This window comes from Lutra lutra, chromosome 7, assembly GCF_902655055.1.
Source record: "Lutra lutra chromosome 7, mLutLut1.2, whole genome shotgun sequence".
In the NCBI taxonomy this organism is placed as follows: Eukaryota; Metazoa; Chordata; class Mammalia; order Carnivora; family Mustelidae; genus Lutra; species Lutra lutra.
The window spans coordinates 97,307,644-97,335,243 of record NC_062284.1 but is presented as its reverse complement, the minus strand read 5'-3'; positions in this window follow the sequence as shown (position 1 = coordinate 97,335,243).

Below are 27,600 nucleotides of genomic sequence, written 5' to 3'. Positions count from 1 at the left end.
CCAAGAATCAGACACTCAACCACCCAGCCCACCCCTATTCAACAAATATTTGTTGAGAGCACACTATGGGTCAAGAACTTTAACAGCACTGGGGGTGCTCTGATGAACAAAACAGACCAAGTTCCCATCCTTAAGCAGCTTACATGTTAGTGTATTTGCACAACATGGAGATCAACGAATGCATAGCAATATAAAGTAAAGTAGTGATCAGCAGTACAGAGGTAAAGAAATGGCGGGGTAAAGGAGAGGGTGTCATGGGAGGGGGCTTGCTTTAGGTGGGCCACTGAGGGGATGATGTCTGAGCAGAGATGTGAATGCAGTGCCCAACATAGCCTGAGGATCTGGGTGAGGAATATTCCAATCGAGAAGCAGCCGAGAAAATGTCCTGGGCTAGGAATGTGCTTGGCTTGTTTGATAAGTCTCAGTTCAAATCTTGGCTGGAGCAGAAGGAACTGTGGAAGAATGGTGGGAAATTTGGGAGAAAGTGAGAGTATCCAAGATCAGGTCATTTTGGACAGTGTAGGCATGGAAATGTATACTAAATTTTAAGTGCAGGAAGCCATTTGGGGGCTCTGAGTAGATGAACAATTTAGAAAGATTACAGTAGTTTCTCTGTATAAAATGTGTTGCGCTGGTGCAAAAGTAGGTAATGGGATAATGAATTATTTAAATGATCCTCTTTTTGTCCATCTGTATTTCCCAAGTTGCTAATAATGGACAGGTAGGTTTCCTTTATAAGAAAATTAACTTGTTAATTTTGCAAATGAAGGTTTTAGGTAATAGGCACATGGGGTAATAATTCTTACCATTTTCCTCACTTTCCAAAAGGGTCCCTGACTTTGGTACAGGCATACAAGGTCTCCATGTTTCTGTGTGTGTGTGTGTGTTTTCTAACCAATTTTTAAAATTTATTTCTAGTGATACATCCTTTGTCAGACCTAGAAAGCAGTTTATTTTTGTTATTTTCCCCTATGGAGACATTAGTTTATCATTACACAAGGGCATTGTCCTACCCGCTGCAGAGAACAGGACACTTATCACATCTTTCTCTGGTTTTGTTTTCAAGACCCTAATACAACAAGTGCCATTGTTGTCAAAAACACCTTCTTTTCATTGACAGTTCATGCTTCAGTGTGAACAAGGCATTGTTGATTTTTCTAGACCAATAGAAACCATATAGTTACTGCTGGAAAAATGACACATTTGAGCTACTATATCATTATCTACTCACTGACTTTTGCAGGAAAAAAAGCCAAAAAACTCTCGTGCTGGCAGCAGTGAAACATGGCACGTCACAAAGATGGGACTCCTTAGTTTATGCCACATTGCCTGTGAGAAGGATGGATGGCTATGCTTGATCACTACTTGAAACATGTGGTTCATGAAGGATAATGTGAGCACTAAGGTATTTACAATCATGGCAAGGGTGTCTTTCTCATTGTCATTTTTTTGAGCAGCTACTTCATATCTGACATGGTGCCTTTAGCCAGAATTCCTAGGAACATAAAAAAATGTTAAATCATACCTCAGATTTTCATCTCAAACTTAACATTTTTGAGATGAAAATCTGAGGTATGGTTCTCTCCCTTGTAAGTCTATGTTAAAAATCAATAGTATAAGTATAAATAAATATAAACAGAAGTATATATATACTTCAAGTAGAAGTATAAATAAGTAAAAAGCAAATTAAATGTGATTTCAACATTTTGTATGACATGTGATTTTTAAGATTTATACTATAATGCATACAACTGTATTGTGTTGACATATTAAAAATAAGGATAGAAAATAACTAATAGGTAAACAGATGGTTCTAATTCACCCTATTCTGCTCTTTTTTTCTTTCTGAGCACAAAACAAATGGCTTAGAACCATGCAATGGTGTGTTCTAGCCAGAAACTGATAATGCCCCCCCCCAACACCACCTCATATATTCTGCAAGTAAGGTGGTACGTGACATGAAAACAATAAATAAAAATTAAACCTAATGTTTCCTGAGCTTCTACTACATGTCAGGCAATGTACTAAGGATGTTATATACATATTTTATTTCATTCTCACGATAACCTATAGAGTGGAGACCTTTATTATCTCTATTATATCAAAAAACTGAGGTCAGAGAAGTTAAATTGTTCAGACTGCACAACTAGTAGATGACAGGACTGGATTTGAAACCCCGGCAGTCTGACTCCAGATCCTAAGTTCCCAACTGCTTTGCTGCTTTGCTATTTGGTCTAGCAATAGCCATACACAGTTCTGTAGGGAGCATAATATATGAATTTGTAGAATACATTCACTGCATCGCACACAATAATTTCTCTATCATTGTCAATCCCATATGATGACATTATTCATGACTTTTCTAGAACTCAGATTACATAGGTCACGTTTACTCAAATGTTTCAGAAAAATGCAGTGAGTCAATTACATCATTTTTCTTCATGAGCCAAGGAGATATTCCTAAAGGTGTATTCCTCCATCACAGGTTTCTTGCAAAGAAAGATCTGTCCCATTTACTAATCCTGTCTTCAATCACATGTTTTGCTCAATATTTAGACTCTCTGAGCCACTGTGGGAGTGGAGCTTAGACATTTTCCTTAAGGTTCAGTTTCGCTTTTTTCCTTGAACAGATTGAACGAGTCTCTGTAATTTCCTCTGTGGCTTAGGAACCCAGCTAGGTCTGTAACCACATATACCCTCTCTCAATATACCCTAAATGCACATAGGCCCATTAGGCTCATGCAGTATGTTCAGATGGATAATTAGAGTAATCCAAATCTACTCATAGCCCCTGTAGAATCATTTTTGACCGAAGGTACTAACAATTGAATGTTTCTTGTTAGACCCAGAGAGAACATGAACACTCACTAGTGGTGGCAGTTGCTGCAAAGAAAGCCTTTGCTCTCGTGCACATGCTTAAGGTTTGTCACATGTCCGGGCAGAGCTGTTGTATAGGCCATGCTAATAACTATCTGGGAAATTTGGTTATCCATGTGAAGGGAGCAACCCTGTTCTTCTTAGTTTCTAAATTTATTTTAACTTCCATTGACACAAATTAAAATGGGAATCTTGCTGTCTATTGATTGTGTCAGTAGTAGATTTTTCTCTCTCCTTCTCTCTAGAATTCATTTTTAAAGACTTTACTTTTATTAAACTAAATACTGCCGGTTAAAGTCTTGGCTTTTATAGACTCAGGAGAGCAGAATCTAACATAAATTAATCATGACTTAATGGACTGAGCTAATTCAAGTTCCCTCCAGTACACTGCACAACAATATTCTTGTCTTTCCAATGAAGGCTAAATTGTACATTGCTTCAGGAGTATCAATGTTTACATCTTTAGCACTGCATTTTTTTCTGAGACCTAAAGTTTTGATATTATTGGTATTGTCTACAAATGTCTTATGAGTTAGAAAGACCAAATTAATTGACCTTACACATTATACCTGGCCACTTTCATCCTTTTATTTATTCCATGCATGGACATATCTTTATTTGGTAATGCCATTATGCACACACATCCCAACAACAATTTGACGGCAATCTCATCTGTCTTTTTCCTACCCAAAGATGTTGTAAAAGTGCATTGAATTCCTAATGTTAACCACTATATTGCTATAGAAAACCAAAACAAGTTTAGCAAAATTAGCTAAGTCATCAATAGTAATAGTTTTTTTTTTTTTTAAAGATTTTATTTATTTATTTGACAGAGAGATCACAAGCAGGCAGAGAGGCAGGCAGAGAGAGGAGGAAGCAGGCTCCCTGCTGAGCAGAGAGCCCGATGTGGGGCTCGATCCCAGGACCCCCGAGATCACGACCTGAGCCGAAAGCAGCGGCTTAACCCACTGAGCCACCCAGGCGCCCCAGTTTTTTTTTTTTTTAAAGATTTTATTTATTTATTTGACAGAGAGAGATCACAAGTAGGCAGAGAGCAGGCAGAGAGAGACAGAGGAGGAAGCAGGCTCCCTGCTGAGCAGAGAGCCCGATGCGGGACTCGATCCCGGGACCCTGAGATCATGACCTGAGCCGAAGGCAGAGGCTTAACCCACTGAGCCACCCGGGAGCCCCCAATAGTAATAGTTTTTTTAAAACATGCTTATGCAGGATGCCTGGGCGTCTCAGTTAAGTGGCTGCCTTCAACTCAGGTCATGATCCCAAGGTCCTGGGATCAAGGCCGGTATCAGGCTCCCTGCTCAGCAGGGAGTCTGCTTTTCCCTCTCCTCCTACTATTCTCCCTGGTTGTGCTCTCACTCTCTGTGTCAAATAAATAAATAAAACAAACAAACAAAGACTAAAAAAAACCCATATGCTTATACGGAATAGTAAATACTGGTAATGCTTGTAAAGAAATCATAAAAAAAATTAGTGTTTCTGGAGCTTAGTTTTCTAGGTATCATATACAAGAAGGCAATGAAGAAGTATATGAAGACACAGACATCCAAGATTTTTAGTTTTCTTAAAAACTTTTAAAGGTAAAGAATTATTCATGCTTAAACTGGTAGAAGAGAACCATGTAATGAAAAAACTAAATTTGCTGTGTTATCCTTCCTTTCTCCAAATTCATTAATTGGAATAGCACAAAAGAATGAAGAAAAAAATATATATATTTTACTAGAGATTAAAATAGCTGTGCAAAACCTGAATTTCTTGAACAATTTGTTTTTTTCTTTTGGTTATTTGTGTTTTGTTATAAATTATTCATTTTTTGGTCTTATTTTGATTTATTGTTTTGTTGATTTTGTTTTTTTGTTCCACTCAGAGTCCCCTCCTAGCTCCTCTCTTAGGACTTAAATATAGTTAACAACTACTGGACTGATATTGAATTCAGGGGTTGTCATTGATTCTTTTGTGACAATGATTATAAGCAATAAAACATCACGTAATGACAGGAATTGGCTGTGACCAGGTCTCCAGATCCGGGAATAAGCTTTAGTGAGGCTGTCTTTGTATATCCCATAATATGTTTAGCATTATTTGTGTATCCCATAATATATTTAGCAAATATTCCACAATATAATAGTGACATTGGTGAAGAGGATTAAGAGGTACAAACTTCTAGTTATCAGTAAATCATGGAGATGAAAAGTATGGCATAGGAAATATAGTCAATAATATTGTAATAAGGTTGTATGGTGACAGATGATGACTACACCCGTCATGAGCCGTGAGTGATGTCTATAACTATCAATCACTGTGTTGCCCATCTCAAACTAATATAGCATTGTATGGAAAAGAATTTCCATGATTAAAAAGAGAGACGTGTATGTAGTCAAATAGTAAGAATTTTAGTTTTATTTCTGCCACTAGCTTTGTCAACTTGAGCAAACCTAATTCACTTAGGCTTAATTTTCCTCACCAGTAAAGTGGGATTTTATTATACCTTAGATGTTACTAATGGCAAAATAAAATCACGGGTAAAAACATTTTATAAACAGAAAACATTATCTACTTGTGAAGAGGCCCCGCTTTTCCTTTGAGATGATAATGGAGTCTTCATTTCAGGTATATATTAATTATAGAATTACTCTCAGATTTTTCTGACTTAATTTTAGTGAACAAAAACTACCCTTCCATTCGTGAGTTGGCACGTTTCTTATGAATCTGGGGTCAAGGATTTTTCTGTGTGTGTGGTAAGTAAAGAACAGGTAAGAGTGTCACCAGAGCTATTTAAGTATATAAAAGGAATTTGTGGAGTAGCATTGTTAAATACTCTCCAACTCTCTTCTTTCTGCTAAGGCTTAAGTATTGAATCTGCAGACTACTGGATTTTGTATTTAATGTATGCAAGTCTAAAAGATCAGACTGAAGCAGCTGACCTTTCATGGATTCTTGTTGAAGCACAATTGCTGGTCTCACTGTATAGAGTTTCCTTTGATTTCCCAAGACCATGGATGGGAACTGGGAAAAGTTACAAGATAAAATGAAACACTAGAGTGGTGGCTTCCTTAACAAGTTCCTTGAGACCGAGGCAGCAGTTTTATAATAACTGAGCTTTCACACCATTTCATTTCCCATAAGATAAAGTTCTCACTAATTAGATAATATCAAGCTTGTATTAAAAAGCCAATGTGCTAGGCAGTAGATGATCTGACATTTGATGAGAAGCTGCTAAGGTGGCACATGGATTTTGGAAAGTTCTGAGGATGTGATTAGGTGAAAGTGGAGAAAAAAATAAGTGCCCTTTAACATAGACACAAAATTTAAGTAGTTATAAACTATTGTTTCTTACATTGTTTCTTTAGTGAGACTAAAATTGAATGCTCAAGTTCATCTTAATAAAAAAATTCTTTATTCTTTTTTGTACATGACATAAAAGTGAATTAATAAAGTTAAAAGATGCATATGGAGCTTTTAGTTATTTAAAAGTTTGAGTTGTTTACAAAACGTATATATACTCTTCACCACAACTGGAAAAGTAACGCCTTGTAGGTGTCTGAAACATATAAGACTGATTAATATCTTTACTGTTCTCTTATCATATATTATGTTGAATCAGAAAAATAGTTTTGCAAATAAGAAATCAAATTATTGGGAATTCCATATAGCTCAACCTAGTATATTTGTTTCTATTTTCTTTTCTTTTTTGTGCAAGACATGGTCCTTCTTGATAGAGAGTACAAAGGCTATTAGACAATATAGGTGTAATATCCTTAGATTTAAAAGTATTTAAAAATTGTTTTTACATGGTTTCCTCAAACGCTTATCAAATAAAAAGGGGTTAGTGTCAATGATAAGGAAAGAAAATACACTTTTCTACCTTCTAGTGTTGTCAATATAAGAAATATTATGGACTAAATATATTTGAAGCACTATTTCCAAGACTCAGTATGATACTCAGTAATTTAAATGTGCAAAAACCTTGTTTTAGGATTCTGTGGAATGCATTGTTTGGTATGCTTACTGTATATAAACCACTTGATTCTATCTGCTTTTTTGATTAAAAGACAATCAAATATAGGGAAGCTACTTCTCCAGCAGGCAGTTTTTAAAAAGAGATACAAATTTATGTGCAACAGTAACTACCCAATTAAGTACCTACTTTAATATCCTCTAAGTACATTTTTCTAATATTCTCCCTAAGGAGTATTTCATTACAAGGTTTGATTCTTTTATATGTACATTTTGGTTACAGGTCATTACAGGGATTATTATATTTCACAATTTTGGTGGTAACATTTCATTTCCTAATACTGCTCATGCCTTTCCTAAAACAATGTGACATCCTTGACAAACTGAAGTATTTCTGCACATATCTTGAAAATAGATATAAATGCTGAAGTGTGTTTTAATGCAGCTGCATGTAATGACACCTGAAATTAAATTCTAACTTACTAAAGTGGATTGTTTTTTAATTGAATGTTTTTCCCCCTCAGTTGGGAATATTACTATTTAATTATATTTCATTGAAGAGGAGGAAATTAAAAATCAATTTATGTTCTGACAGCTAAAAGAAAACTTAGAACATTTCCTACTAAATATTAAAAAATAATTTCCAGTACAATCAATTAGAATAATTCAAAATTGACTGATTTTAATGTAGGTTTATCATTTAGAAGATGACTTTGGTGCCAAAACATGAAACATAAACCTACTTTTGATAAAACTTAAAGTGTGTTGGGAAGATAATTAGAATGTTTGATTTGAATATAGATGGGAAAAAGTTTTTCTCAATTGCTTATTGTTTTCTCAATTGATTATTGCTTTATATTTTCACAACACATTAAACTTAAATAATTAAAAATTGTATCTCAAATTTTAAAATGCAATTTAGAAGTATAACATTTATTATTGCTGTTAAAATTTAGAGAAGATAGAAAAGAAAAAGGGAATACATTCAACCATAACCTAGGATCTGCTTCAGGAATACTCTTATGGCTTGGCCTTAACAAGTTTACGATCTTACATATTTAATTGTAGACATGTGGTTCTCGAGGTTCTGGGTGGGTAGATATCTAGATATCCAAGTGGCAGTCTAGAATACTGGATATAGTAGGATAATAATTCCATACTATTAGCACTGATAACAATATTTTATTTGACATTTCATGTTGTGGATCTTAAAATAACATACTCCACTGACTTACTTTTTCAACATCTCCCCACAAATATGTAGTAGGCATTCTAAACCTCATTTGTCTCAAATAGAACCCTGTTATAGTGCCACCCCTTCTCATCTTGCTCCTGTCCCAGCTTTCTTCTACATCTCAGTAAATGATGTCAACATTGATCCAGTTCCTTACATATGTGTGTAGGTATGTATATACATACACACACACACACACACACACACACACACACACACACACAGGAATCACTATTGACTTCCTTTTTCTGTACATCTAATCTGCATCAATTTCTGTCAACACTACTTGCAATATATATCCCAAACTTTATTATTTTTCATCTTCTCTATGTTTGCTCTAGCCATGATTACCAACCTTGCAAATGATCTCTTTGTCTCTAGTCTTGTCTTTGACCAAATGGTTATTTTGAAATATGTAGCTTTATTGTTTAAAATACTCTAATCATGTTCTGTCATGCTTTAAGAAAATTCAAACTGCTTTCCATATCCTATCCAGTCATAAGTAATCTGGCCTCTGCCTACTCTCTAACCTCTTCTTACATTACTCTCTACCCTGTTTCCTTTTCTCTGTCCATTTTAGCATTTTTCTTTTCCTCCAACAGTCTAACTATATTCTTAGTTTAGACATTTGTATTTGTTGTTATGTAGCTCTAGAACTCTACCTTCTCATATCATAGCAATGTTAAATTAATCTTTCACATTTCAGTTGCAATGATATTTCCTTACTTAGTAGGGTCTGCATGGACTAAAGTAACCCACTTGGTCCCAGTTATTATCCATTTCTTACATCTTCCTGTTTTTATTTCCCCTTTGGCCCTTAATAATTGTCTTGTGTTTTTATCGAGTCATTCATTAATTCACTTATTACTTTTGTTATTGATTGATTCATTAATTCAGTTATTTCCTGTTTACCTACAACTAGACTATTAGCTCTAAGAATGTACGTGCTTGGTTAGGGATATAACACATGTTCAATAAACATTTGCAGAAGGAATTAATGCTTTAGAATTGAAAAAGGATTTTTAATGAATATAAACTCATCATCTGATTGACTATTATCAGCAAGGAATGTAGTATATTCTGCTCATCTGCTACCATTATGAAAACCTCAGTGTAGAGAGATTTAATTGTCTTACATAAATCATAAGCAAGAGTTGAGATGGAGTTTACCCCTAAAAATCTAATGTCAAATTATTCAATGAATTCCTTATACCCTCTTTGGACAGTTTAGTTTGTGACACATCTTAGAAAATACACTGAGAGCATCTACAAGTTATCTTCTTTAAGTATAGCTAAATATGATCGATATCCAACTTGACAAGATTAACATCTGAAGAACCCTTTTGAAAAAATAAAAAAGGTAAATGTATGACTTTTCAGAATAGGTGTTTCTCAGTCTCTATCTCTGACATTAAAAAAAAAGGGGGGGTTGAAAAGTTAATCCAAGGGTACAAGCATACCTTCCATCATTCATTAAGTTTTTTAGAATGTGTCTGTATTCAGATTTAACCAGCACACACAAAATAGATACTATGTGCTAGGTATTACACTGATTACTTTTGTCTATGTTACATCATTTAATTCTCTCAATCATTTGGTAGTTATTTTTATAGCTTTTGGTTTGAGAGAAAGCCTTGTACAGAAAGTAAATTACCAAAGTCTTCTGTTTCATAATTAATTGCTCCTTACATTGTATCTTATTGTCTCAGTACTGTCAGGAAAATATCTGCATGATATAATTAGTGGAAAGAAATTTAGCATCTTGACAACTATATTGCAATGTACCATAATATTCTAGAACTTATTTCCCAAGTCAAAAACCCTGGATTTTTCTTTATTTCTCCTGACTGCATGTCCATATTTAATTTTCCAATAGATCATGTTTGTTCTATCTCTAAAATTTCTTAAATTGGCTCACCTCTCTCCATCTCCACTGTCATGTGCTAGTCCAAATCCATATCATCTTTAACTGAGCTAACTGTTATCTCCATTCCCACACTTATTTCCTTACAAGACCAGTTTGCACACTGCAACTGACTTTATCTTTTAAAAACTGAAATCAGATTGTAACTCTCTGTTAAACAAAACAAAAACATAAACAAAAATACCCTGTAATGACTTATTATTATATTTAGGATCAAAGCCAAACTTTTGACCTTGGCCTACATGTAAGACTACATATTCTGATTTCTACCTGCTCCATTCTACAGGTCATCTTTTCTTTTTCTGAGTTCCAGTTACCAGGGCTTGCTTTCTTTTATGTAAACATGCAAAGTTCTTTGTGGCCTTTGCATGTTATACTGTTTTCCTTCCTTGATTTTTCTATATCTGTGAAAAATTCCATTGGCATTTTGATAAGAGTTGCATTAAATCTGTAGATTGTTAAAATGTCCATCCTACCCAAAGCAATTCTAATTCTTACCATATACAAGCATGGAAAATCTTTCCACTTATTTGTGTCTTCAATTTTTATCATGTTTCTTATAGTTTTCCATGTACAGATCATTCACCTACTTGATTATTTTTTTTTAAATTTCTTTTCAGTGTAACAGAATTCATTGTTTATGCACCACACCCAGTGCTCCATGCAATACGTGCCCTCCATAATACCCACCACCGGGCTCCCCCACCCTCCCACCCCCCGCCCTTTCAAAACCCTCAGATTGTTTTTCAGAGTCCATAGTCTCTCATGGTTCATCTCCCCCTCCAATTTCCCTCAACTCCCATCTCCCCAGGTCCTCTGTGTTATTCATTATGCTCCACAAATAAGTGAAACGATATGATAATTGACTCTCTCTGCTTGACTTATTTCACTCAGCATAATCTCTTCCAGTCCCATCCATATTGATACAAAAGTTGGGTACTCATCCTTTCTGATGGAGGCATAATACTCCATTGGGTATATGGACCACATCTTCCTTATCCATTCATCCGTTAAAGGGCATCTTGGTTCTTTCCACAGTTTGGCGACCGTGGCCATTGCTGCTATGAACATTGGGGTACAGATGGCCCTTCTTTTCACTACATCTGTATCTTTGGGGTAAATACCCAGTAGTGCAATTGCAGGATCATAGGGGAGCTCTATTTTTAATTTCTTGAGGAATCTCCACACTGTTCTCCAAAGTGGCTGCACCAACTTGCATTCCCACCAACAGTGTAAGAGGGTTCCCCTTTCTCCACATCCTCTCCAACACACGTTGTTTCCTGTCTTGCTAATTTTGGCCATTCTAACTGGTGTAAGGTGGTATCTCAATGTGGTTTTAATTTGAACCTCCCTGATGGCTAGTGATGATGAACATTTTTTCATGTATTTGATAGCCATTTGTATGTCTTCATTGGAGAAGTGTCTGTTCATATCTTCTGCCCATTTTTCGAAATGATTATCTGTTTTGTATGTGTTGAGTTTGAGAAGTTCTTTATAGATCCTGGATATCAGCCTTTTATCTGTACTGTCATTTGCAAATATCTTCTCCCATTCCGTGGGTTGCCTCTTTGTTTTGTTGACTGTTTCCTTTGCTGTGCAGAAGCTTTTGATCTTGATGAAGTCCCAAAAGTTCATTTTCGCTTTTGTATCCTTTGCCTTTGAGACATATCTTGAAAGAAGTTGCTGTGGCTGATATCGAAGAGGTTACTGCCTATGTTCTCCTCTAGGATTCTGATGGATTCCTGTCTCACGCTGAGGTCTTTTATCCATTTCAAGTTTATCTTTGTGTACAGTGTAAGAGAATGGTCAAATTTCATTCTTCTACACATAGCTGTCCAATTTTCCCAACACCATTTATTGAAGAGACTGTCTTTTTTCCACTGTATATTATTTCCTGCTTTGTCAAAGATTATTTGATCATAGAGTTGAGGGTCCATATCTGGGCTCTCTACTCTGTTCCACTGCCAGTTTTTATGCCAGTACCATGCTGTCTTGGTGATCACAGCTTTGTAGTAAAGCTTGAAATCAGGTAATGTGATGCCCAATTTGTTTTTCTTATTCAACATTTCCTTAGCAATTTGGGGTCTCTTCTGATTCCATACAAATTTTAGGAGTATTTGCTCCAGCTCTTTGAAAAATACCGGTGGAATTTTGATCGGAATGGCATTAAAATTATAGATTGCTCTAGGCAGTATAGACATTTTAACAATGTTTATTCTTCCGATCCAAGAGCACGGAATGGTCTTCCACCTTTTTGTGTCTTCTTTAATTTCTTTCATGAGTGTTCTGTAGTTCCTCGAGTACAGATCCTTTACCAAAGAGATACTTGATTAAGTTTATTCTGAGGTATCATTCTTTTTGATGTACATGTAACTAGGATAATTGGCCTCTCTTTTAATTACATAATTACCTTTTTCTCTCATTTCATTCTTTGTCTTAAGGTTTATTTTTTCTGATACAAGAATAGCTACCCAAGCTTTCTATTGGCTTACATTTGTATGGAATATCTCTTTCTACCCCTTCACGTTCAGTCTGTATAATTCCTTACATATAAACTGAGTCCAGTTTAGGCAGTATATGTCTTTTTTTTTTTTTAATCCATTCAACCACTCTGTCTTTTTATTGGATAATTTAGCCCATTGGCATGTAAAGTGATTTTTGGTAGGTATATTTGTTATCATTTTGTTCATGATGTTCTGGCTGTTTTGTAGTTCTGTTCATTTTTCCTCTTACCTTCTCTTGTGATTTGATTAATTTCTTTAGTGTTATCCTTAAATTCTTTTGTGTAGTTACCATAAGGCTGACATAAAAGAACATACTTATAATAAACTATTTTAAGTTCATAACAACTTAAGTTTGAATGCATTCTAAAGTTCTACCTTTTTTAACCACCCACTCCCAAGATTTTTGTCATTGATGTCACAATTTACATCATCTTGTGTATCCCTTAACAAATTACTGTGGTTTTACTTATTTTTACTACTTTGGTCATCTAACCTTATATTATCTTTATAAAACATTACATTATTTTAAATTTTAGTATATCTTTCCCTTTACCCATAAGATTTATATTTTCATATGTTTTCCTGTTACTAATAAGTGCCCTTTAGTATCTACTTAAAGAATTCTCTTTAACATTTCTTTTGAAGCCATTCCAGTGATGACTTCTTTTAGTTTTTGCTTACCTAGAAATCTCTTTATCTCTCCTTCAATTCTGAAGGACAGCTTTGCCAAGTAGACTATTCTTGGTTGGCAGTGCTTTTCTTTCAGCACTTTGAATAAATCATGCCATTCCTCCCTGCCTACAAATTTTCTGCTGAAAAAAAAAAAAACTTTGTTATTCTCTTGTTGTATTTAAGATTATCTCTTTAACTTTGGACTATAATGTGTCTTGATGGTACGGGTCTCTTTGTTTCACATTTTTTTAGAACTCTGTGGACTATCTGGATTTTGATGTCTGTTTCCTTCTTCAAATTAGAGGAGTTTTTAACTATTTAAATAAGTTTTCTGTCCCTTTCTGACACTGTTCTCCTTCTATGACACCTATAATGTCAATGATGGTATGCTTGATGATGTCCCATTAGTCCCTTAATCTTCACCTTTTTTTTTTTTTAATCTTTCTGCTTTGATTGGGAAAACTAAAAATTATGACAATAAAAGCACAAAGGGCAATGAGTAAAAAACAATATGAATATACTATTGCAAGAAATCTTTCTCTTTGTTAAGTGGTATAATTAATAATACTTAAGGCCAATTTAAAAGATATAGTGAGTAGAAAAAAATGAAAAGAATAATAATACTAGAAGAAGGTAGGATAAATAAAAAAAAAGTAAAAAAGATGGAACAAATAGAAAACAAATAGCAAAATGGCCAACTTAAACCAAACTATATCAGTAATTACTGAGAGAAGTAATCAATTGTCAGCAACCTTTAATCCACACAAACCCCAAAACAAATTGTTATCAAATTTAATTAATTGTCTCTAATCAAAAGTTATGATGTGTTTGTCCAGAGTAGTACTGAGGTATTCCAATGTGTAAAAGGAGAATATTGACATGGACAACATGACATAGTGATTCTATTCTCAGTCCTTACCTAAAGGAGGAAAAAAAGCACTTGATATATCATTAGGAATTACTATTCTTAAAATTCTTATTGTAAAATAAAAGATTAGCCTGAAATAGTTCTACTTCTAAATATTTAAAAATTCTGAGTCCATGTAGTTAAATAAGAAACAACATGAAGAAAGATTATGCAACGTTAAAAATATTAGTTCTCTGTGACTACTCATGCTAACTGTTAAAGAAAAAATGATCTAAAATTCTATACATTACAAAATCTGTGGGATGATAATGTTTGAATAACTTCTGCTCCTTCAGACTTGTTAAAAATTAAAAGTTAAGGAGTGCTTGGGTGGCTCAGTCAGTTAAAGATCCTTCTCTGGCTCAGGTCATGAGCCCAGGTTCTGGGATAGAGCTCCACATTGGGCTCCCTGCTCTGCAGGGGGCCTGCTTCTCCCTCTCCCTGATGTTCCCCCTGCTTGTGCTCTCTGTCAAATAAATAAACTCTTTTAAAAAATGAAATTTACACATACAAATTCAGAACTAAATGTTTTTAAAAAATTCAGATAAGACAAATGACTTTACTACTGAAATATGTTGACATATAACAGTGTATAAATTTAAAGGGTACATGTTAATTTGATACATTTATAGATTGTTATGATTGCTATTGTAGAGATAATTAGCACCTCTATCAAGTTACATAATCATTCTTTAATATTAATGGGAAGATCATTAAGATCCAGTCTCTTCACAAGTTTAATGATTATAATATAATATTGACTATATTCACTACAATGTACCTTAGATTTCTAGGACTTATTTACTATTTTTACAAGTTTGTACCCTTAAACAACATGTGTCCTATCCTCTATTATAAACATTTTACTTTCTATTTTTATGAGTTTGGCTTTCTTTTAGATTCTACATTTAAGTGATATCATCTAGTACTTGTCTTTTGCGATCTTATCTCACTGAGCATAATATGCTCAAGGTCCATTAATGTTGACACAAATGGAAGTGTGTCTTCCTATCTTCCTCTCTCATAACTGAATATTCTTTTTTTTTAAAGATTTTATTTATTTATTTGACAGAGAGAGATCACAAGTAGACAGCGAGGCAGGCAGAGAGAGAGGGAGGGAAGCAGGCTCCCCGCTGAGCAGAGAGCCCGATGCGGGACTCAATCCCAGGACCCTGAGATCATGACCTGAGCCAAAGGCAGCAGCTTAACCCACTGAGCCACTCAGGCGCCCCATGACTGAATATTCTACACATACACACACACATCATCTTCTTTATCCATTCATCCATCTATGGAATTTACATGGTTTCTAGATCTTGCTATTATGAATAACATTGCAATAAAGTGGGAGCATCTCTCTCTTCAATATTCTTTTTTCATTTCCTTTGTTTGCATATCCAGAAGTGGAATTGCTGGATCATGTGGCAGATGATTTTTAATATTTAGGGATCTCCATATTGTTTTTCATAGCAGTTAAACCAGTTTACATTCCCACCAACAATATATAAGTGTTCCCTTTGTCCACATCCTTGCCAACACTTATGTCCTGTCTTCTTGATTATAGACATTCTAATAAATGCAGTGATAGCTCATTATGGTTTTGATTTGCATTTTCCTGATTAGTGATGTTGAACAATTTTTCATGTACTTGTTGGCCATTTGGATGTCTTCTTTGGAATAATGTCTATGTAGTTCCTCTGTCCATTTTTTAAGATTAGATTGTGCCTTTTCTAGTAAGTTGTATGAGCTCTTTACAGATTTGGGTATTAATTTCTTATCTGATATATGGTTTGCACAACTTTTCTCCCAGGTTGCCTTTTCATTTTGTTAATTGTTTCTTTTGCTGTGCCAAAACTTTTATTTTTCCTTTGTTGTTTATGACTTTGATGTTCTATCCAGAAAAACATTGTCAATACCAAAGTCAAGAAGTCTCTTCTCTACATTTTCTTCTGGAAGTTTTATGGTTAAAAACTTGGTATCAGGTCTTACCTCATACGTATTACATTTTGAGTTAATTTTCACAGATAGTGTAATATAAAGCTCCAGCTTAATTGTTCTGCATGTTTATCCAATTTTTTCAACACCATTTGTTGAAGAGACTATCATTTCCCCATTGGGTGTTCTTAGCTCTCTGGTCAAATATTAGTTGGCTATATATATAGTGATGAATTCTGATCTCTCTATTCTGTTCCATTGGTCTATTTTTTATGCCAATACCACACTCTTTTTATTAATACAGCTTTGTAGTATATTTTAAAATCAGGACATATGCTACTTCTGGCTTTGTTCTTTTTCCCCCAGGATTGCTTTTGTTATTTGGGGTCTTTGGTAGTTCCATTTAAATTTCAGGAATTTTTTCCTGTTTTGTTTGTTTGTTTGTTTGTTTGTTTGTTTTTTGTGAAGAATGCCATTGGTATTTTTACAGGAATTGCATTGAATCTATAGCTGGCTTTGAGAAGAATGAGCATTTTAACAGTAATCTTCTGATCCATAAACACAAGATATCTTTTCATTTGTGTGTTCTTTGATTTCTTTTTGTACAGCTCTTTCACTTCCTTAAATTTAAGACTAGATATTGTTTTTGATGATATTGTGAATGGGATAGTTGTCGTTATTTCTTTTTCAGATGTTTCATTATTAGTATATAGAAATGCAGCTGATTTCTGTATATTGATTTTATGTCTTACAACGTTACTGAACTTGTTGATTAGTTCCAATAGTTTTTTTGGTTGAGTCGTTGTGATTTTTCTGTATACAAAATCATATAATCTGCAAAGAGCAAAATTTTAGTTCTTCCTTTTTGATTTATATGTCTTTTATATCTTTGTCTTGCCTAATTGTTCTGTCTAGGACTTCCAGTACTATATTGAATTAAGAGTGGTTAGAGTAGGGTGCCCTACCCTGGCAAGCAGTACCACATCAATATAGCACCGTGTTTACCAAATGGATAAACTTAACAATTATTCCAAGAGTATTTAGTGAACTTCTGTAGTTGAAACTGATGTCTTTTATTAATACATCTATGGATTTCCCTCCTTGCTTCCAAGTTCTGAATTGATTAGAGGAAAAAAACAAAATATGCTGTTTTGAACCTAACATTACCTCTATGCTGAGCATAGACAAGTTAAGGGGGATTGAAGGGCTTAAAATAAAAAAACATGTAAAAATAGTACTGAAATTACATAATTGGGGAATGAAAAAAGTATTTCCTGAATTTTGTCATTTTTCAATGAAGAAATATTCTGGAAACTGGTACAAAGTTAAAGAAAAGGCACATGATATTCACCATTTACCTATTCATAATTATTCAGGCACTTTGATTTTATTTTAAAATATTGTTTTTTAATATTGCTTTTTAAAATGGTAATAGCTGATATATTTGTTTTTGTGTATTAGTGAGTTTTTGAAAAATTGATATATTTTGTGGCTTATCTTTAAAATGTCAACTTCTGGGGCACCTGGGTGGCTCAGTAAGTTAAAGCCTCTGCCTTTGGCTCAGGTCATGATTCCAGGGTCCTGGGATGGAGCCCCACATTGGGCTCTCTGCTCAGCGGGGAGCCTGCTTCTTCCTCTCTCTCTCTGCCTATCTCTCTGCCTACTTGTGATCTCTGTGTCAAATAAATAAATAAAATCTAAAAAAAATTGTTAAAAAAATAAAATGTCAACTTCTCTCTCTCTTTTTTTAAAGATTTTATTTATTTATCTGACAGAGATCACAAGTAGGCAGAGAGGCAGGCAGAGAGAGAGGAAGGGAAGCAGGCTCCCTGCCGAGCAGAGGGCCTCTAGTGGGGCTGGATCCCAGGATCCTGGGATCATGACTTGAGCTGAAGGCAGAGGCTTGAACCCACTGAGCCACCCAGGCACCCATAAAATGTCAACTTCTTATAATGAATTTAATGGTAGGTTTTAATAATTATGGAACTTTCTTGAATAAAAAGGTAGATGACCATCATTTTTGCACAAAACTTATTTTAAGTTTTGACCATAATCTGGTATATTCTGGAAAAGTCTGTTGAATTAACTTAAGGGTGTTAAGAAATGCTATTGTCACTTACAAGTAAATTATGGATTATTTTGATTATCTGTGGCCTATCCCTTGCAATAACATGGATTGATAACTTGATTATTTTTAGCTTAGTCATGGAGAAATGCCTGAAACATTTGGAGACTGTTGTCTAGGCAATTCAATAAGCTGGCTTAAAGGCAAAAAGAATTGTTAGTTTGGATTTCCTAAGTTGTATATACAATTATTAGGATGCTGTATATGGGATAAAATGAACACTTTTTCTGAGATATTGTTGAGGTCTTTAACATGAAGAGGAAGTATTACAAAGACCATTTCTTTAGCGAATTAGTAGGAAGTGTGTACTTCACTATCCTTTTTATCAGTAGGAAACCGATTCAAGGAGACGACTGATAGAACAGAAAGAAAAAGAATGCTATTATTTGTGCAATTTGTCGGGCTATTACAAGAGAATTGTTTTCCTATCTAAATACCAGCCCTCTTCTGGAAGTAATAAAGAATTTTGGTCACTTCACCTGTGGTACAGAGGATGCTTTGTTCTATATAAACAGCCCAACAATAGACTGACATAAAAGCTGAGAAAATACGACCAAAATTAACTTTATACAGTCATCTTAATTTTATTTTAAGATTAGTATATAAAACATACCTTATCAAGTCCTAGAGTCCATAGACATTAGAAGTGAGCAACAGATTGGTATCATTGTTCTTGATGGCAAAAACAAAGGAGAGTGAATTATAGTGTCCAAGAAATAAAATCACACAGTTCATAAGAATAGGCATAACTACTGTTAGAATTGAAAACTGAGAGAAAACAGTCAATAAATGATGTCACCAACATCCCTATGAAAAACCTTGTATTAAGTTTCAACTGAGTAATTCTTGTATGGATGCAAAATGTGAGCCAAATATGAAACAAATCAGTGAGTGAAATTCTACAAGGTATGAAAATAGTGTTACGTATGTATGCAGCTTTCTGATTATCTAGTTTGATTTAAGGATAAAATCCCACAAAAATGCCTATCTCTTAGCTCTAGGTTTTCCATATCAGTCGCATAAGGTCTTTGTTAACTTGCAGATCCCAGTACTTTATTTAAAGGTATTCCATGGACCACACATCACCTTAAACATGGCATTAAGCAGTCTTTCATGAATATTGTATGAATGAGGATTATATTCAGGTGGAAGTGTGAAACACCTAGCATCATGGACTTAGACAAGGGGTACTACTCATGTCATAAAGTGTGAGGGAAATAAGAAAGGGCAGTTCCTCAGCATCACCAAGGATCCAGGCTTCCTATCTTCTTGTTGTCCAGTGTTTAGCATGTGGCTTTCATCCATTCAGTCACAAAATTTTCCTGTACCTTCAATGTATCCTATTTAAGCAGGAAGAAAAGGGAAACACAAAGAAATGAAGCAAGATGCAGTCCTATTCTGTTCTTTAGAAAAAAAAAATTCCAAGAGTCCCACCTTGTTATATCTTATAATTTGTGTTACATTTCAGTCATTTAAACTAAGTCACATGGCTACTGCTAGAAGCTAGAAAGTCTGAGATGGTGGGCTTTTTAAACAAAGCACATGGCTGCACCATAGAAAAAGTACAATTCTCTTAATAAGGGGAAAGAAGGTATTTGTTGGCAACCAGCTGTGTCTGTCATATATATCATTTCTTGCAATCAAGGTTTAAGAAAAAATGGCCATCAGAAAGATCAAGACTATACTTTATGTCAGAAATATGAAGTACAGTTATGCTGTGTTGCCAGGGAAGGGCATCCATGTGTTCGATGTGCAGCGAAACAGAGAAAAGTGCTGATATCCTTTCATGAAAGTAAATAAGCCTCACCAGCATAGAGGCTTAATATGTGGTCAACCCTCCCGTGTCCAGGTTTGTACTAAGGAAATACTTGTGTATGGAAGAGTAGTTTGTCTCAGTAGTTTGTCTCAGTAGTTTGTCCCATTTAACACATTTAAAAAACAAGTCTGTTAAGATATTCAGTAAATGATCAATTCATTCAGACAATGTGTTTGTGTGTCTTATTCACAAGGCACATACCAGGTATTATAGATGACACAAAGAAGGAACAGGCACAGGCTTTATATACAATATTGTTGTTTGCTAGGAGAGAGTCACATGTACCAGTAGCTATTAAAATCTATATAACATAATAACATAAAATATGTTAGTATTTATTAGGAAAGGCCTGACACAATTGCATGAGATTTGTGTTTATTTCCTGGTGGTGGAGATGGAAACAACAGAATTGAAGGTGACCTAGTGAGATGGATGTGATAGTTTATGGAGACTTCGGAGCCAAAAATTCTAGGTTCAGGTCTCTCTAGATTGGCCACCCCCACTTGTATGATCTTACATAAAAATGCAGCCAGCCTCACAAGGTCTCTTTTTATTAACAGATATAAAAAGGTCAGCTATGTCTTTACCACATACCTCATTATGATTCTGGTTTTCAAAAAGTATAGATAAAAAAATATGTTAATTTGATACGTTTCCAAAGAAATAGTCTCAAAGATAGCAATACATACCACCTTATTTTTCTATGGATTGTTTTGTACTTTAATAATCTAAAAACTTTCATATTAATTAAAGGTAAAATATTTTCTGTTGTTTCATGAAACTCAGGAAATACTGAACATTTTAGGGGAAAATAACATGAAGATGTGAAATATAACATCATCTATAACATATTCTTATTTGTATATTTAACTTTGCAGTTAAGTTTGAATGGACAGTTTCTTAAAAATTTTATTTAAATTCAATTAATATGTATCATTTTATTAGTTTCAGAGGTAGAGTTCATGATTCATCAGTTGCATATAATACCCAGTGCTCATTACATCATCTGCTCTTCTTAAAGCCCATCACCCAGTTACCCCATCACCCACCCACCTCCCCTCCAGCAGTTTGTTTCTCATGATTCAGAGTCTCTTATGGTTTATCTACCTCCCTGATTTAATCTTATTTTCCCTCCCTTCCCTTATGATCCTCTGTTTTGTTTCTTAAATTCCACATGTGAGTGAAATCATATGATGGTTGTCTTCCTCTGATTGACTTGTTTCACTTAGCATAAGACCTTCTAGTTCCATCCATCCTGTTGTAAAAGGTAAGATTTCATTTTTTTGAGGGCTGAGTAATATTCCATTGTGTGTGTATGTGTGGTTATATGTCTGTATATATATATACATACACACATACATACACACATATACATACACACACACACATAATCTTCTTTATCCATCCGTCAATGGACATCTGGAGCTCTTTCCATAGTTTGGCTATTGTGGACATTGCTTTTAGAATTACTGGGGTGCAGGTACCCTTTTGGATCACTACATTTGTATCCTTTGAGTGAATACCAAGTAGTGCAACTGCTTGGCTGTAGGGTATGTTGTTAACTTTTTAAGGAACCTCCATACTGCTTTCCAGAGTGGCTGTACTAGCTTGCATTCCCAACAAGAGTGTAAGAAGGTTCCCCTTTCTTTATATCCTTGCCAACATTTGTTGTTTCCCAACTTGTTAATTTTAGCCATTCTGACAGGTGTGAGGTGGTATCTCATTGTGGTTTTGATATGTTTTTTCCCTGATGCCAAGTGACGTTGAGCATTTTATCATGTGTCTGTTGGCCATTTTTATGTCTTTCTTGGAGAAAGGACTGTTCATATCTTATGCCCATTTTTTGACTGGATTATTTGATTTTTGGGTGTTGAGTTTGATAACTTCTTAATAGATCTTAGATATTAGCCCTTTATGTGATAAGACATTTGCAAATATCTTCCATTCTGTAGGTTTCCTGTTTCCTTTGCTGTGCAAAAGCTTTTTATCTTAATGAAGTCCCAATAGTTCATTTTTCGTTTTGTTTCCCTTGCCTTTGGAGACATATCTAGCAAGAAGTCGCTGTGGCTGGGGTTGAAAAGATTGCTGCCTGTGTTCTCCTCTAGGATTTTGATGGATTCCTGTCTCACATTTAGGTATTTCATCCATTTTGAGTTTATCTTTGTGTATGGTGTAAGAAAATGCTCGAGTTTCATTTTTCTACATGTGGCTGTCCAATTTTCCCAGCACCATTTGTTGAAGGACTTTTTTCCATTGGATACTCTTTCCTGCTTTATTGAAGATCACTTGACCATAGAGTTGAGGGTTCATTTCTGTGTTCTCTATTCTGCTCCATTGATCTATGTGTCTGTTTTTGTGTCAGTATCATACTGTCTTGATCATGACAGCTTTGTAATAGAGCTTAAAGTCCAGCATTGTGATGCCACCAGCTTTGTTTTTCTTTTTCAACATTCCTCTGGCTATTCGGGGTCTTTTATGGTTCCATACAAATTTTGGGATTATTTGTTCCAGCTCTGTGAGAAGTGATGATGGCATTTTGATAGGTACTGCCTTGAATGTATAGATTGCTCTGGGTAGCATAGAGATTTTCACAATATTTTTTCTTCCAATCCATGAGCATAGAACATTTTTCCATTTCTTTATGTCTTCCTCAATTTCTTTCATGCGTATTATATAGTTTCTGAATACAGATCCTTTGCCTCTTTGTTTAGGGTTATTCCTAGGCATCTTACAGTTTTGGGTGCAATTATAAATGGGATCAACTCCTTAATTTCTCTCATTGTTGGTGTATGGAAATGCAACAGACTTCTGTCCACTGATTTTATATCCTGCCACAATGCTGAATTCCTGTATGAATTCTAGTAGAATCTTCTGAATTTTCCATATAGACTATCATGTCATCTGCAAAGAGGGAACGTTTGAGTTCTTCTTCACCAATTCAGATGCCTTTTCTTTTTGTTGTCTGATTGCTGAGGCTTTCTAGTGCTATGTTGAACAACAATGATGATAGTGGACATCCCTGCTGTGTTTCTGATCTTAGAGGTAAAGCTCTCAGTTTTTCCCTGTTGTGAATGATATTTGCTGTGGGCTTTCTGTATATTTCTTTTATGATATTGAGGTATGCTCTCTCTATCCTCACACTGTGGACAGTTTTAATCAAGAAAGGATGCTGTATTTTGAAAATGCTTTTTCTGCATCAATTGAGGGGATCATATGGTTCTTGCCCTTTCTTTTATTAATGTGATGTATCACATTGATTGATTTGTGGATGTTGAACCACACTTGCAGCCCAGGAATAAATTCCATTTGGTCGTGATGAATAATCCTTTAATATACTCTTGGATCTTATTGGCTAGTATTTTGATGAGAATTTTGCATCCATGTTCACCAGGGATATTGGTCTGTAGTTCTCCTTTTTGGTGGTGTCTTTGGGTTTGAGATCAAGGTAATGCTGGCCTCATAAAATGAGTTTGGAAGTTTGCCTTCCATTTCTAGTTTTTGGAAAGGTTTCAGGAGAATAGGTATTAATTCTTCTTTAAACGTTTGGTAGCATTCCCCTGAGAAGCCATCTGGCCCTGGGCTCTTGTTTGTTGGGAGATTTTTGTTGACTGCGTCAATCTCCTTACTGGTAATGGGTCTGTTCATGTTTTCTATTTCTTCCTGGTTCAGTTTTGGTAGCTTATATGTTTCTAGGAATGCATTCATTTCTACCAGATTGCCTAATTTGTTGGCATATAGTTGCTCATAGTATGTTCTTAGATTTGTTTGTATTTCTTCAGTGTTCATTGTAATTTCTTCTCTTTCATTCATGATTTATTTATTTGGGTCCTTTTATCTTTTTGATAAGTCTGGGCAGGGCTTTATCAATTTTATTATTTCTTTTCAAAGAAAGAGCTTCTAGTTTTTTTGATATATTCTGTTCTTTTGGATTCTGTTTCATTGACTTCTGCTTCAATCTTCATTAATCTCTTTTCCTGCTGGGTCTAGGCTTTATACTGTTTTTTCTCCTGCTCCTTCAGGTGTAGGCTTACCTTGTATATTTGAGAACTTTCTTTTTTCTTGAGAAAGGCCTGTTTTGCTATATACTTCCCGCTTAGGACTTCCTTTTGCTGTATCCCAGGGTTCTGAACTGTTGTTTGATTTTCATTTGCTTCCATGAATTTTTTGTAATTATTCTTTTAGTAGGATGCTCTTTACCTTCCATGTATCCGTGTTCCTTCTAAATTTTCCATTGTTATTTAGTTCAATTTTTCAATCACTGTGGTCTGAGACTATGCAAGGAATAATCCCAGTCTTTTGGTACCCACTGAGACCTGATTTGTGACCCAGTATGTGATCTATTCTGGAAAATGTTTCATGTGGACTGTAGAAGAATTTGTATTTTGTTGCTTTAGCATGAAATGCTCTGAATATATCTGAAGTCCATCTGGTCCAGCAGACCCTCCTTTCTTAACTCAACATTACTATTTGTGTTGACTACAGTGTGACATGTTGAACAATAAGCAAACTCAAAAGCCTTATTGGTCATTCTTCTCTGGTATTTGGCTTCAAGGTATCTTTGGTGATCTGCTGAAAATTTTCACTATAAATGCTTCCTTAAGTATATTGAAAATTTCTTTACAATGGGCTGAGTTATGTACATCAACCCTTAACTTGAAACTTTGAATTAGATTGAACTAGAAGCTCCTTAAACCATTAGCCTATCATAATGCATATGTTAAAATAGTCTTACAAATTCCCTACCAACTTTTATAAGGTCTTTTTATTCATATTCTTTGAGAAAGTTGATGACTTTAATAGGCCATGATAAATATGTTAATAATTTCTAAATAAAGTTCTTTTGTTATTTTGTGTATCGTAAGTCTATACAATCAGATGTACTCTTAGCTAATATTTTCCAGTGAATAGTTAATTCTTGACAGAAGGAGAAAGATAATCTCAAGCAGACTCCCCTACTGAGTAAAGAGCCAGACACAGAACTTGATCTCATAACCCTGGCCAAAATCAAAAGTAAGATGTTTAATCAACTGAGCCACCCAGGTACCCCTAGTAGTCTTAAACACTCCAAATAAAGTTTTTCTTTGATTCCCCTAGATGAGAGATGACTTGACTATTATCTACAGAAATATCATTATTTATTGGCTGTGATGAAATTGATCAAGTTCACATTTTGTGAAAGTCTTATATCCATAAAGAAATAGGAAAAATTAAATCACTGAAAACAATATTTTAGTATTGCTTTGAGGGGCACTTACCATTAATACCAGAATAATTGTTGTAGCCCATATGGAAGAGTCCTGTGTAACAAGGACATGTGGTTCCATCAGATACTCAAGTTTGTCAAACAATAGTTCTTTCAGGGGTAAAGAAATGTTTTAGTTCATTCATACAATAAATATTTTTGAGTAGTTACTGTGTTCTGGGTATGGTGCTAGACTCTGTTTTCACTGGAATTGGTTAATAGTCATAACCAGAGGAAACATTAAATTTCTCCTGCAAACTTCCAAAGCATGGGCAGTTAGTTGATAATTGTGTTGTCTTTTACTGGGATAGAGATTTTAAATATTAATTATGACTATTATTGATTCTATGATATTTTTGTAAAATCCCATTTCTGGATTTGACAAGAGACTTCTCTATGAAGCTATGATGCATGATTGTTATAATTCTGAAAAATGAATGTTGGTCCCATCCACATCTAACAGTTCTAAACTATGCCAACGTGTTTTCCTTTGACATTTTATGTAATTAAATTTTCTGCCTTGGGTTTGGTTGAATGTTAGAGGTTGAAGTGGAAAATAGATATGAGGAAATTAAAAAAAAAGTGTAAATATTCAGTTTTGACATTTAAAGCAGAATTTTGCAGTAAGAAACTCATCTTGAAATTGAGATTAATGGAGAAAGAATTTTCTAAATTCTCTTAGTTTTCATTTAATAGATCATGAAGACTAAAAAACTATAATTTGAATTCCTCAAAGTGTTGAAACGATATCTCTTTGTTCAGAAAACTAAATTTTCTGCATTAGACTAAAGAAGGAAATCATGCAGAGGGTATAAAAACCTAATGCTTGATCCACTAGTTTCTAGTGGGTTGTAGGGAGAAGTAAACTGGTAAAAAAAGAGAAAGGACAGCCAATGGATAGGATGCCAGTCTCTCTAGGATCCGAGCCTTAAGTTTGTGGGGATACTGATGAAATATCCTGATTATCCATATCAGTGTGGAAATAGAGGGTGACAACATTCTACTCATGGTACACTATACTTTAGGGGACGCTTTATTCATTAGGCCTTGCCAGAATGGCATGCAATGGTAGTAATTCAGGTTCCTTTGGGTAGGTGTTGGCTATTTTGTCTTAGGTTACTCTGCACCATAGGTAAGGAAACAACAGGTCCCAACATGCCCCATTGTGGAGACCCTGAATATCTATCTGAGAGGATTGGTAGCCTAGGTAGAGGTGGGTCAGGAACTTTGAGCTTGTAGGAAATGGGTGGAGGCATGGACTTCAGTGATGAAAACTAACCCATCTATAGCTAACACTCAGGTAGAACCAGTTGCATTTTAGAATTTGAAGTTATCCCCAACACTCAGGTGAACCAAGCACATCAGCACCCACCAGTCCAACTATTAATTCAAAATAGAGATGAGAGAAAACACAAAAGGCACTAAATGGATCCAGGGATTCCCTTTCTTAGGCAATGAGACTCCATAAAACAAAGTTCTACTCCAAATACTTAGGGCAGTCTTGGAGAAGTAGAAGGAATGGATTCAGAAATCTAAAAGGTTTCTATCAAAGAAACCCAATTAATATTGCCATTTAGGACATCTTCATCCTTTCTGTCCCAACCCTAAAGGTTGAAGACTAATACAATAATTTAGAAGCAACAGGAAATCAAACAATTATATTTTGATTGCCTATTAGAGAAAACTTCTAACCTCTTAATAAGCATTTATAAAAATCTCTATGAAAAAATATATATATCAAGATTTTATATATACTATATATATGAGTTCCAGAGAATTGAACTCAACAATGTCATAGATATCTACTTAAAATTTCATTTGCTTCAAAGAATGGACTAAGTAAAATTGCTTTTGAAAAGGAATTGAAGGTGCATTTAACAATGCCTAATATTTGGTGGTGATCTGGGGCCTCTGACGTGGGGAGTTGGAAATAATCACATTTTTCTTGTCAGCATTTGACATTGTAGGAGGTTGGCAAAATGAGTCAGGGAAGAAACTAAATTGGGAGTTTAGTTCTTTAGAATTTAACAATAACTATCGCATGCAACTATAGGAATTCAAAAGGAACAGATATCTAAAAGTAATAGAGACATGAGTTGATAAAATGAGTTGAACGCCTAATTTTCCCCTTGGTATTCCATTGAAAACAAAAAATAACTACTTCTAATTAATTTGTATTTTCTTCTAACTTTTTATTTCCCATATCAATGTTTTAATCACTAAGTCATACCTCATGGAAATCTGCCCAACAGTTTTTCAGTTATGGGGGAGAAACAAGAAATCTGTATGTTGTGCTTACCTAGAACAAGACAGGGGAGGTATGGCTTCAAAGGAGAGTTTGCATGTTTCTAAAATAACATTGACCACTACATCTGAAATTCATGAAGTTCTA